Genomic DNA, 13,003 nt, shown 5'->3' with positions numbered 1-13,003 from the left:
GCAAGTGAATTACTTTTGTAGTTGATAAGCAAACATGATTAAAAAATCCAAAAGATTAAAGATTCTTAATTGCGTTTGAATCGAATGTGAGCAAACAGAGACGCCATTGTTCAGCTGGCAAATTCACAGAACATCCAAGGATTTTGCGGACTTGCTTGGCCGAGAAACAAATACATACAACTTAAATTGACGATAAAGTGCTCTTGAAAACGTCCACACTATGGCAGTGCCTAGAAAAATATCTAAAACAACAAAACAGTGTTTCTTTCTAAGCCGTGTGTGTCGGCACAATTAATGGCGTGGCCGTTTTCTAGAGTATTAGCATGATATGCCCCGTGAACAGAATATATTTGTTTGAAGTTGCTGAGTGATCTTGGCGACAGTATTCGAGTAATACAATCTAGTAAGTTGCTTTAATGAACTTTTTTTTTTACTTGGGAGTCATCACTTATCAAGGCCTGAAGGCCACTCGAGGACAAGGGTCAAAGAATGTAAGGTAGTAGTTTAGTTTAGTAGTTTAGTAATCGTTAATAGTGTAAATTAGATAGAATCTGATTATGTATGGGGACGGCTCAAGAAAAACTTATTTACATTGGATTTGAAGGCTACCATGTTGTATTCAATAGTGAAGCAGGCCAGCAGAACAGTGGGTAGTTCTGGGAAAGAAACTTTGTTCATGAAATCTATGTTTAGATTTAGGCACAGTTAGAGGAGGGGGGAAATCGTATATAGTGGTTGTAACTAGTCGAGTATTTTTTGTGAAAATTTGGCAAGGAGGGAACCATAGATTGGAGTTCAGTTGAGCACTTGCCATGAAAATAACGAGAGAGCAGAGGCATGTTCGCAACGTCTCTTGTGTAGGAAAGAAGTTGCAGGGAAGGGAAAAGGGCATCATCTATTGGGTTTCAAAGTTAGTTTTGAACTTTATTAAGGCTGGATAGGGTGCGCTGAGCAGCTTCTGGCTAGATGTGACAACACTATTCTGTTTTAGGGCGTACCAGATAGAGGATTGCATCAGCAGTGAGATATTTACTGGAGCAGTAGAGTGATCCAACCATCTTTCCAGCAATCTCGGCAACAGATTTGATGTATGTGTTCCATTTCAGATCAGGAGTGAAAGTCAGTTCCAGAAGTTTGTCAAGACATGGAGCTTCCCTAAGACGAAATCCATTCATTTCAGTTGAGGCATGAGAGGGGTCAGAGCGATTATGATGAAAGGAGAGAAACTTGGTTGTTCATAGTCATAGCAGGATATATATTTAAACTTTAGGGATTAATCAAAAAAACCTTGTGTAATCATTTCTCCGAGATGGGTATATTTGCTGAGGACACCATTTAAATTTCTGCATGTTAGCGCAGTCAGAAAAGCAAGAAGCAGGGAGGGAATTTCAAAAGTCTATCAGTTCAGGGGGGGGGGGGGAAACTATTAGAGCAAAAAACGTTTTGACATCTAGGGATCTCTATAGCGAAAGGGTGGCATCTTGCTTCTTGTCGGGTCAGTCAGGGATATTCATGTCGAGGGGGCACAAGTGCTACGAGTTTGCCAGAGCATATTCTATTAAAATACTTGTAAAACAAGCACAGGGATGCAACAGTGCGGTGATGGGACAGGGGTTGAATCTTGGTAGATAGTGTGGGACCTATTAGATTAGTAATTCTTTTTTTGATGCACCAGCATATATGTGGTAACAATACTCCATGCATGGTGGCTTTGTAGAAATGTAGGATGCTAAAATATTCTTTAGTTTTGGGATTGAGTTAGATTAAAAAAAAAAAAAATTACTTGTTCTAATTAGCAGTAACTAGCAATTAAATTACCAAATTCCTAATTTCCTATCGATCACTTCTCCCACTCTCACTTTATGCTGTTTGACTCCTTTCTAGTATCTATCACTCTCACTTCTGTCACACACACACATTCTCAGTTGAAGGAAATCATTCTCTCAAATTTATTTTTATCAATTCCTCCCATGTTTACCTTCTCCTGTAAACTGAACCTGCTACCTTATTCTTTTACATCTGGCGGACTTTTACGTTGATTTTGACGTATGAAGTTCCGCCACAACAACTAAGTTGTTCGGAAATCCACACAAATGATTTGTTTATAGTGGTGAAGGTTTTGTGCAGAACCAACTACAGTTTTTGGTACAACTGCAAATCTCAGCCGGTGCAATGGCTGGCACAAGGCAGAGCAGAGAGTAGACCTTTTTACATCAGAGTGTTCCTTCTCCTAGACTCATGACTTAATGAAGACTGAGGGTGCATCTCTCCCAGTGGATTAAATTGACCCCCCAGATACCAACCTGGAAATTTTTACATCCAACACAGTATATACAGCGCCTAGCTATGTTAAATTGTCACCCATCTGGTACTGGCCAGGTTCATCGTTGCTTAACTTTGGTGATCTGGTGAAAACCGGTGTTTCAACATGATTATGCCATATATTTCACATCTTTTAACCAAAGAACTCTCATCCATTCTTTAAACATGACCATACCATCAAAGTCTCCTGTTCTGAACACATCTCTTTATACCGCCCAGACTTAATCTTCCTCTGAGGTCATCAGATCTATGTATGTCTTTACATTACACATCCATCGGATCATCCGCATTCTCATTTCTATCCCCGTATGTTCCAACCTTCACTGGGGAGATTTTACTAGCATATATCATCACACAGCATACACATGCCTGAGAGACGCTTCCCCGAGTTGAGAATGGTAATGCTCTGCTAGTTAGTCATGGCAGAAGTTCCCTGAACTAACTCCATTCATTCTTAACTCTTGTAATCACGCTAGCTCTTGCTCTACTATGTGCACTAATTCACCAAGGTAAAAAAAACAAACAAAAAACTTCTTAGCTTCAATAATTTGTTCTCATCTTTATTATTTTAAACTTTTTGCACGCAAACTCGTTATTGTTTTTCTCAAACTAAAAAAAAAGGACTCCTTCAGTCTTTGACAAACTATGGATACCTATGAATGGGTGCCTGCATGTGAAATTTTTATGGCAGGAGGTGCGCAATCTCCAACCACACCTCTCCTAAGTCAACATTGTTAAATACCGGTGGTAAGTGAAGTGTATGGACAGGACGACTAGAAACAAATGCCAGGATAAGCGGACAGCACATACAGCACCTAGAATTTCCAAATAATTACCCATCTAGTACTAACCAGGCTCAACATTGCTTAACTTTGGTGATCTGACGAGAACCGGTGTGTCAACGCGATTATGCTCTCAACCTACCAGTAACTTTATTGACCTTCTTGTGTATTCGAGGCTAATATGGATTTGGTAATATGTGGACACAGCAGCCACGAAAGAAAATGGCTGCTGAGTTTGAGTTTTATGTAAAACTAGCGGGGGTACCCGGCGTTGCCCGGGTGTTTGTAGGTGTGTGTCCTGGGGGGGGGGAGTAAAGAGGAACAAAATGGAAACTTAACCCTGTTTAAATATAAAAAAAATGATTTTAAATTTCTTTAAAAACAGCGATTTTAAAAATGGAAAAAAAAATCTTTTGTAGGTGTAAAAGAAACAAAAGAGAGGTGGCAGGTAGGCTCAAACACGGAGCCTTGAGGCCAATAGGCTGACGACATACACCTGTGCTACAGTGACGGAAGCAATGTAAGACGTTAAATTTAGCACAGTTAACTATTTCTGCGAGACAATTTTTAAGTGCGTGTTTAACGAGGTCAAATCCGCGCGTTTGCAATTCGTACATATTATAATCTACGGGGTATATAAGAAGTTCTAAGCGATAGTATCTCCCTCTCCCGAGAAACCCCCGAGAGAAAAGCCTTTGTCGGACATACAAAAACTCTCGCGCGCATTTTGCCTTTTATATATATAGATTATGTAAACACTTTTATATATATAATGTAAAAACTTTTATATATATATATTTTTTTTAATTTTTTTTTATTACATTTTCACCCCAAACAAGGCATATTGCCACTTTGGTGTAGGGGGCTACTATCAGGGGAAACATCTACTGGGGTACTATGTAGGGATTAGGGCAGCGAGATGTTGGTTCACGTTGCACTTGAACTTATGCATGTCAGTACAGTTGGGGAAGCAGTGACCTGGAATGGAATTCCAAAGTCTAGCAGTTCTGGGGAAGAAACTACTGGAGTAGAAAGATCTTTTACATCTAGGGATCTCTACAGTGTGGGGGTGGGATTTTGCAGCTTGTCGGGTCTGTCGAGGGTGTTCACGTCGTGGGGGAACAAGTGCTTGCAGTTCTTCAGAGCATTCACCATTATAATACTTGTAGAACAGGCAGAGGGATGCAACGTTTCGACGATGGGACAGAGGCTGAAGTTTAGATGCCAGTTTAGGGCCTATCAGATTTGCGACTCTCTTTTGAACCCTGTCAAGGAGCGAAAGACTAGTAGCCGATGCACCGGCCCAAATATGACAGCAATACTCCATACATGGGCGAATAGTGGCCTTATAGAGGTACAGGATACTTTCGGGTGTTAGAAGTTTTCTAGCACGGTAGAGAGAGCCCACCTTCCTTGCAGCGGCCCTGGCAATGCCCTCGATATATATATAGATTATGTAAAAACTTTTATATATATAGATTATGTAAAAACTTTTATATATATAGATTATGTAAAAACTTTATATATATATATAGATTATGTAAAAACTTTTATATATAAAGATTATGTAAAAACTTTATATATATAGATTATGTAACAACTTTTATATATAGATTATGTAAAAACTTTTATATATATAGATTATGTAACATTTTTATATATATATTATGTAAAAACTTTTATATATATATATTATGTAAAAACTTTTATATATATATATATTATGTAAAAACTTTTATATATATAGATTATGTAAAAACTTTATATATATAGATTATGTAAAAACTTTTATATATATAGATTATGTAACAACTTTATATATATAATGATTATGTAACAACTTTATATATATATAGATTATGTAAAAACTTTTATATATGTAGATTATGTAAAAACTTTTATATATAAATTATGTAAAAACTTCTATGCATATAGATTACGTAAAAACATATATATATAGATTATGTAAAACCTTTATATATATATAATGTAAAACCTTTTATATATATATATAGATTATGTAAAAACTTTTATATATATAGATTATGTAAAAACTTTATATATATAGATTATGTAAAAACTTTTATATGTATACAATATGTAAAAAGTTTTATATATAGATTATGTAAAAACTTTTATATATATAGATTATATAAACGGTTTATATATATAGATTATGTAAAAACTTTATATATATATATAGATTATGTAAAAACCTTTATATATATAATTTAAAAACTTTTATATATAAATTATGTAAAACCTTTATATATATAGATTATTTAAAAACTTTTTATAGATTATGTAAAAACTTTTTTATATATAGATTATGTAAAAATGTTATATATATATAGATTATGTAAAAACGTTTATATACATAGATTATGTAAAAACTTTTATTTATATAGATTATGTAAAAACTTTATATATATATATAGATTATGTAAAACATTTATTTATATAGATTATGTAAAAACTTTATATATATATATATATATATAGATTATGTAAAACATTTATATATATATAGATTATATAAAATCTTCATATATATATATAGATTATGGAAAACTTTTATATATATAGATTATGTAAAAACTTTTATATCTATAGATTATGTAAAAACTTTTATGTATAGATTATGTAAAAACTTTTATATATATATAGATAATGTAAAAACTTTTATATATAGATTATGTAAAAACATTATATATATAAATTATGTAAAACTTTTATATATATATAGATTATGTAAAAACTGTTACATATAGATTATGTAAAAACTTTTATATATATAGATTATGTAAAAACTTTATATATATAGATTATGGAAAAACTTTCTATATAGATTATGTAAAAACTTTTATATATATAATGTAAAAACTTTTGTATATATAGATTATGTAAAAACTTTTATATATAGATTATGTAAAAACTTTATATATATAATGTAAAAACTTTATATATATAGATTATGTAAAAACCTTTATATATAGATTATGTAAAAACTTTTATATATATAGATTATGTAAAAACTTTCTATATAGATTATGTAAAAACTTTTATATATATAATGTAAAAACTTTTGTATATATAGATTATTTAAAAACTTTATATATATAGATTATTTAAAAACTTTTATATATATTGATTATGTAAAAACTTTATATATATAGATTATGTAAAAAAACTTTATATATATATAGATTATGTAAAACTTTATATACATAGATTGTGGGTGGATGTTGATTAAAAGGCACCGGTCAGTACTTAGTTGACCATCGCTAAGGTTCTTAACTTACAGACTCCAAGACAAGAAAACTAAATTCTCAAGTACCTTATGCCATAAAAACCAAAAGCTAGGTTGGAAGGGGAAAGGGAAATGAAAAAGATGTTTATTATCTTCAAAGACCTCACTCAATCTTTTTACCGTTTTTTATGACTCCCACCCAGGTTTCATGCTAACTTGATAAACGAAATAGGAAAATGTATTTGGTGGAAATATCACTTTCGACGGTAATTCTTGGCCTGAAGACGTAATCCCCCAACGTGGGTGATTACAGAAACATGTATGCACATATGTAGCCATTAATGTTTGTATAAATAAAATTAATAAAACTTTATATCTATAGATTATGTAAAAACTTTTATATATAGATTATGTAAAAACTTTTATATATAGATTATGTAAAAACTTTTATATATAGACTATGTAAAAACTTTTATATATAGATTATGTAAAAACTTTATATATATAGATTATGTAAAAACCTTTATATATAGATTATGTAAAAAGTTTCTATATAGATTATGTAAAAACTTTATATATATAGATTATGTAAAAACTGAAACCGAAAAAAATCCTTATTTCACATATAAACTATCTATAATAATTTTCCGTAAAAAATGTTTTTCGTATTGAATGGCAAACTCATCTTTTGAACATTTCAATCTCCAACCATCAATTGACTGTGAATAAAAGTTCTTTCTTTCTGCTCCAAAATCAACAGAGATTAGAGCATCCCTGTAATGACCTGTTCCTTCTTGATTGCAGTAATTCTGGTTCTGTGCAGTTCTAGGAGGTCTACCATTCCAGGCTTTGTCTTCTCTCTTTGAGAAGTTTGTCTTTGGAATACTGACTTTTGAATTACACTTTCCAACCCGAATATCATATTTTTCGCGGTAAGAAATAAATAAATACAACAGTTCAATGCATATGGACACTGACAGATTCCACATCTTTAAGTGTCAGCTATTAAACAATGTTTGGTAATCCATTGATTCATATCAAAATTGTCAGTCAGGAGTCAACACTTATCAAGGCCTAGAGGCCACTCGAGGATAAGGGTTAATAAGTGTACAGTGGTCAATAGGACAATGACGTAATAATCGTTAATAGTGGAAATTTGGTAAACTGGATTACTTAAGGGGAACGGCTCATCAAGCACTTGTTTACATTGGACTTGAAGATGACCATATTATAGTCAGCCGAAAAGCAGGCCAATGGAAGAGAGTTCCAGAGGTGTGCAGTTCTAAGAAAAAAGCTTTATTAATGGAATCTACGTCTAGGTTTAGGCACGGATAAAGAGTGGGAGAAATTATTGATAGTGTTTACAGCTAGACGAGTGTTTATCGTGAATGTTTGGCGAGGGGGAACCATAGATTGGAGCTCAGATGAGCACTTGCCATGAAAATAACAATAAAGCAGAGACAGACTCGCAACGTCTCTTCTGTGAAAAAGGTTGCAGGGAAGAGAAAAGGGCATCCCCCACTATGCTAGGAAGTCTATTTTAAACTTTGGCAAGGCAGAATAAGGTCTACAGTCCGCATGAAATGTCACGAACATCATTTACAAAACTTGTTAGACACATTCTAAGAACTCAGTAATCATTTTCTTTTGAAAACGTTGTATCTGCACTCTATTAAATTATAAACATAAAAATTAGTTTCAGTTTTAGTGATCTTCATATTGAAATTAGATTCTATTCAAAATTTTAATAGATTTTAAAAAATAAAATTCTTTAAATATGTTTTTGTAAATAATCTGCGGTACAATAATATTCAAAAGAAGAGTTCAAAGCTAACCAGAATGGATAAAAAATCTAATGAACTCCAATAAACAAAGAATAGTATTTCCAAACGTTTCTTTTTTAGTGATTCCTCAATCGAGTTCTTACAAATTCTGCAAATAAAAGAATCTTTGTTAAAAACTCGTGGCCAGTCAAGAAATGTCGGATTTTGTTCACACGAAACATTTTTGTTGTCCGGCGAATTCACATGAAAATTTTACTTTAAAGAAGAATACACTTCATTAGCTGATTTCATTCAGCATTAATTCCACACACACACACGACAATATCTTTGCGTCATGGTTTGTGACATAAAATTTCTTAAATTGTGGGTATTTAAAAATTTTCCACATTAAGTTGAACTCGTGTAGGAAGGGGGCGCCCGGCTTTGCCCAGTCGTAAAATACGCTTAAATATGACATTTTAATTTGTACAGATTTCTTATATTAATACATACGGAATCTGGACAAATTAAAATATCGTCTTTAAGCGTATTTTACACTTAATACGTTAAGCGTATTTAGAGTCGCGATTGCAAAAGTAATAAAAAGTATTTGGGTGTCATCAACTAGAATCGAAACCAAAAGCAAGACTATTGCATTCAAAGCTGGTGACATTACCACTGTACCAACATGATACACATATGAACTGATTAAAAATAAAAAATAAACTAAGATGAATGTACAAAATGTATAATGATTTTTTTCAATTTTGACCCCTGAAAGTCTCTAAGAATATAGGATTGGCATGGGTCACAGTCTGGAACCAGCGTCAAGTTTGCTACCCTTTTTCTGCTTGCTGTCACCTGAAAGAAATTAACTCAAATAGACGGTTTTTATGTGGTATTTGAGTCACGAAGTCCAATAAAATAAAACTCCAGTTATCAGTTCTTGTTTTCATAAATATTAATCATTAAATAAACTCCTGACTACAATATTTGCTATTATACAGTAAATGAAAAAAATATACAATTTTCCTTTTTTCTTTTTCAACAACGCAGAAATTACAGTTGCGTGAACAGTTCGCTTAGAAAAAAAATAGTTTGAAAATATGGAGACAGACAGACAAATAGACATTTAGCCTTTTATATATTAGATTAAACAGAAAAAATGGAAAATTTCATTAGAAGTTAAAAATATTAGAACCAGGATTAAGTGTCAGGACAAGAAGTCATGTTTTCTTTGCCAGGTGAGGCAGAATCGGGTCAAGCATCTATTTTTAGGTTTTGTTTATGATCTTAATAAGGAAATAACCAAAGAGACACCACTACCTATTGTGCCAACTATTTAGGTGTCAATTGATGTGGCTGGAAAAATGGTTGCATCATTCTACTGCTTCAGAAGGTAGTTCAATTCTGACGTAATCCTCTACCTGTATAAGAGCCAAATACATCATAAAATGAAGTACTGTTGCCGCATCTGGGGACGAGCTTCTCAGAGCATCCTTTCCTGCCTTGACATGATTAAAAACTGTCTTTGAAATCATCTAGTCGATGCCTTTTTTTTTTCCTCCTTGCAACCTCCTCCTCACAGAAGAGATGTTTCGAGTCTATCTCTGTCCTATCGTTAGTTTTATGGCAAGTGCTCAACTGAGCTTCAATCTATGATGTCCCCTGCAAAAACATCCAAAACACTCGTCTAGCTACAACCACTGTCAACAATTTCCCCACTCTCTATCTGTGCCTAAATTTAATCGCAAATTCCATGATCAAAATTTCTTCCATAAAACTGCCTGCATGTGGAACTCTATACCGTGGGTTTGCTTTCCAGCTGACTACAACATGGTAGCCTTCAAATCCAATGCAATGTCGTCCTCATAAATAATCAAATTCTACCCAATTTCCACCATTATCAATCACTGAACTGTTGTCTCACTGACCACCTTGCACTCATTAACTTCATCCTTGAGTGGCTTTCAGGCTTTCATAAATTATGACTTCTTTGTAAAAAAAAGAAAAAAAATGAAAAACAGAGACTCAGCTTGTTTTCTATAATGAAATGATTGTAAGCATTTGGTGGGGTGAGAGAATCGCAAGTATTCCTACCTAATTTTACGATAATAATCGCGTGATATTAAAACTTGATTTAATTGTAAATTATATTAATATTATTCAGATTTAGTATAGCGAGAGTCACACACAAAAATAGGAAATTTAGATTAATTTTTTTTTTACTTAAAAGTCACCGTCTTATCAAGGCCCAGAGGCCACTTTAGGATAAGGGTTCTGTTGAAACAAGTCCATGATGATCAGTAATGGTGGAACTTGGGTAGCGTTTAATTATTTAAGAGGATGGGCAATAAGAACTTATTTACATTAGACTTGAAAACGAACATGTTATAGTCAGCTGAGAAGCTGCCGCACGGCACTTTGTTCCAGAGGCAGAAGAGTCAGTCAGTGCCTCAGAGGAGAAGCACTCAGACTTGCAAAACAAAAATGTCTGGGAAGCCCTGTCGGCTTTCCCTGTTAGGAATGCCTCAGGTGATTAGCAATGAACCAACCCCTTTTCAAAGAGAGAAGGTAAAGCCTGGGAGGATGGACCTCCAACAACTGCACAGAACCAGCATAACACCGCAATCAACAGGGAAGAAACGATTTCAGAAATGGCAGAGACTCTGTTGATTTTGGTGCTGAGGAAAACTTTCCCCGGTTGAACTGTGACTGCATTGTTTTTAAACACTGTTCCACTGGCCTGCTTCCCGGTTGAATATAACATGGTAGCCTTCAAATCCAATGTAAACAAGTTCCTATTGAGCCGTCACCATAAATAATCAAATTCTACCCAATTTACACCAATAATGATTACTATACTACCACCTTACATTCATTAATCCTTATCCTCGAGTGGCGTTCAGGCCTTTGTAAGTGTTAACTGCCAAGTAAAATTTAAAAAAAAAAACAGATTTATGATTGGACTTATTGCTTATACATTTCTGTTTTTTAAATTAATCGCTTGATTAACACCATTTTTATGTCTGAATTTATTTCTTTAAAAAAAAAATATAAACCGGAAAATAATTCGGATTCGCCTGTGAATTAGATCTTTTATTTCACTGATGATTAGTAACCTTTTTTCCCCACTCGAAACAAGGTATATTGCAACTTGGACATAAAGGACTCCTATTTGGGTTTATGTGTTACAGGGAATTGTGGGTAATTGAGTAGTCAGAACCCCAGACAATACAACAAAGATATCTGTTCACATTACATTTAAACTGCTGCAATATAGTACAGTAAGAGAAGTAGGAAACAGGTGGGGGGGGGTTCCAAAGTCTAGCAGTCTGAAGGAAGAAACTATTACAATAGAAGGCTTTCTGGCATCTAGGGACCTCAAAAGTGAAGGGGTGGAATTTAGCTGTATGTTGGGTTAGTCAGGAGTATGTATGTCGAGGGGACATATGTGCTATGAATTCATCAGAGCTCATCCCATTAAAGTACTTGTAAAAAAGGCACAGGAACGCAACAGTATGGTGATGGGACAGGGGTTGGAACTTGGTTGATAGTGCAAAACCTATTAGACTTGGCACTCTTTTTTGGGTCTTGTCTGAGGGATAGACTAGTGGTAGATGCAACAGCTCAGATGTGGCAACGATACTCTATGCATGAGTGGCGGCTTTATACAGGATAATCTCAACTTGTAGGTCTGTAATTGTGGCCACATTTTCTGTCACATGAAATGCTTAGATCGACAGCCAAAATGGAACATTAAGGAGCATCACATCGACAAGTTTAGCCAAACGCAACACACAAACCTCCACCATCTTGCATAAACCTGCATAAGCTTAAATCTTATGAAAAACCTGTTTTCTAAGTCTTTTGTTTTTAAAGAACAAAAAAGTGTTATGTGTGATAGGAAACATTGACAATGCTTTTATTTGTTGCTGGATTTTAACGCACAATCAAACAATCAAAAAAAAAAAAAATCAGTTGAATAATTTGAAAAGAATTACATCAGATGTTAAATCTATACATGAGGGGCATGATGCCACCTATTTTTATTCCGTCTGAATGGATCAAATGCAAATTGCATTGTTCTGATGTTCATATGGATTAAGGAAAGAACTTTAAATGTATTCGTTGTTCAAACAAATTTTTTGACGTCAAAGGTGCGAGTTCATATTGAAACGTTGATTTAATTTGAATAAAATTTGATGCAATTTGAATAAAATAAAATATGCATCAAGTGCGCTTGAAAGCCAAATCACAACGCAATATTAGGAAAATAAACAAATATTTATTGTTTGAAATTTATAACATTTGTTATAAATTTCAAAAAAGCAAATTTTTTTTTTATTTTCTTAATATTGCGTTGTGATTTGCCTTTCAAGTGCATTTTTTGTTTTGAAAATTATATTTTCTGAAAGAAATTTAAATATAAGGCATTGAGCAATTTTATTTGGCTGGGATTGTCTTATATAAAAATATTTCCTCCCAACAATATTTTGCAAGACTTGATACCACAAGATTGATTAATCTAAATCATCTCGCTTCTCATATATATATATATATATATATATATATATATATATATATATAAAATAAATGTTTGGAGGTACAAAATTTATAAATAGATTTAAATAATGTGTGCGGAAGTTTCTTGAGAATTCTTTCAGCTATCATCTCTTCAGGAAAAAAATCGATAGCATACAAAACAATATTATTGGCGAAATTAAAGAGCACTACGGGGGAATTTGGATGTGCCAAAAATAAGATTTAAAAAAAAAACGATTAAAAAATAATACGGCATTTAAAAGCGACTAAAACTGGACAAAATGAGTCACATCGAGGGAGAAAAAAAAAAAAAAGAGGGAGAAAAGGGGTCAAAGTTCCCC

The sequence above is a fragment of the Euprymna scolopes genome, chromosome 4, assembly GCF_053919585.1.
Source record: "Euprymna scolopes isolate OS-2025 chromosome 4, ASM5391958v1, whole genome shotgun sequence".
Lineage (NCBI taxonomy): Eukaryota > Metazoa > Mollusca > Cephalopoda > Sepiida > Sepiolidae > Euprymna > Euprymna scolopes.
This window is presented reverse-complemented; position numbering follows the sequence as displayed.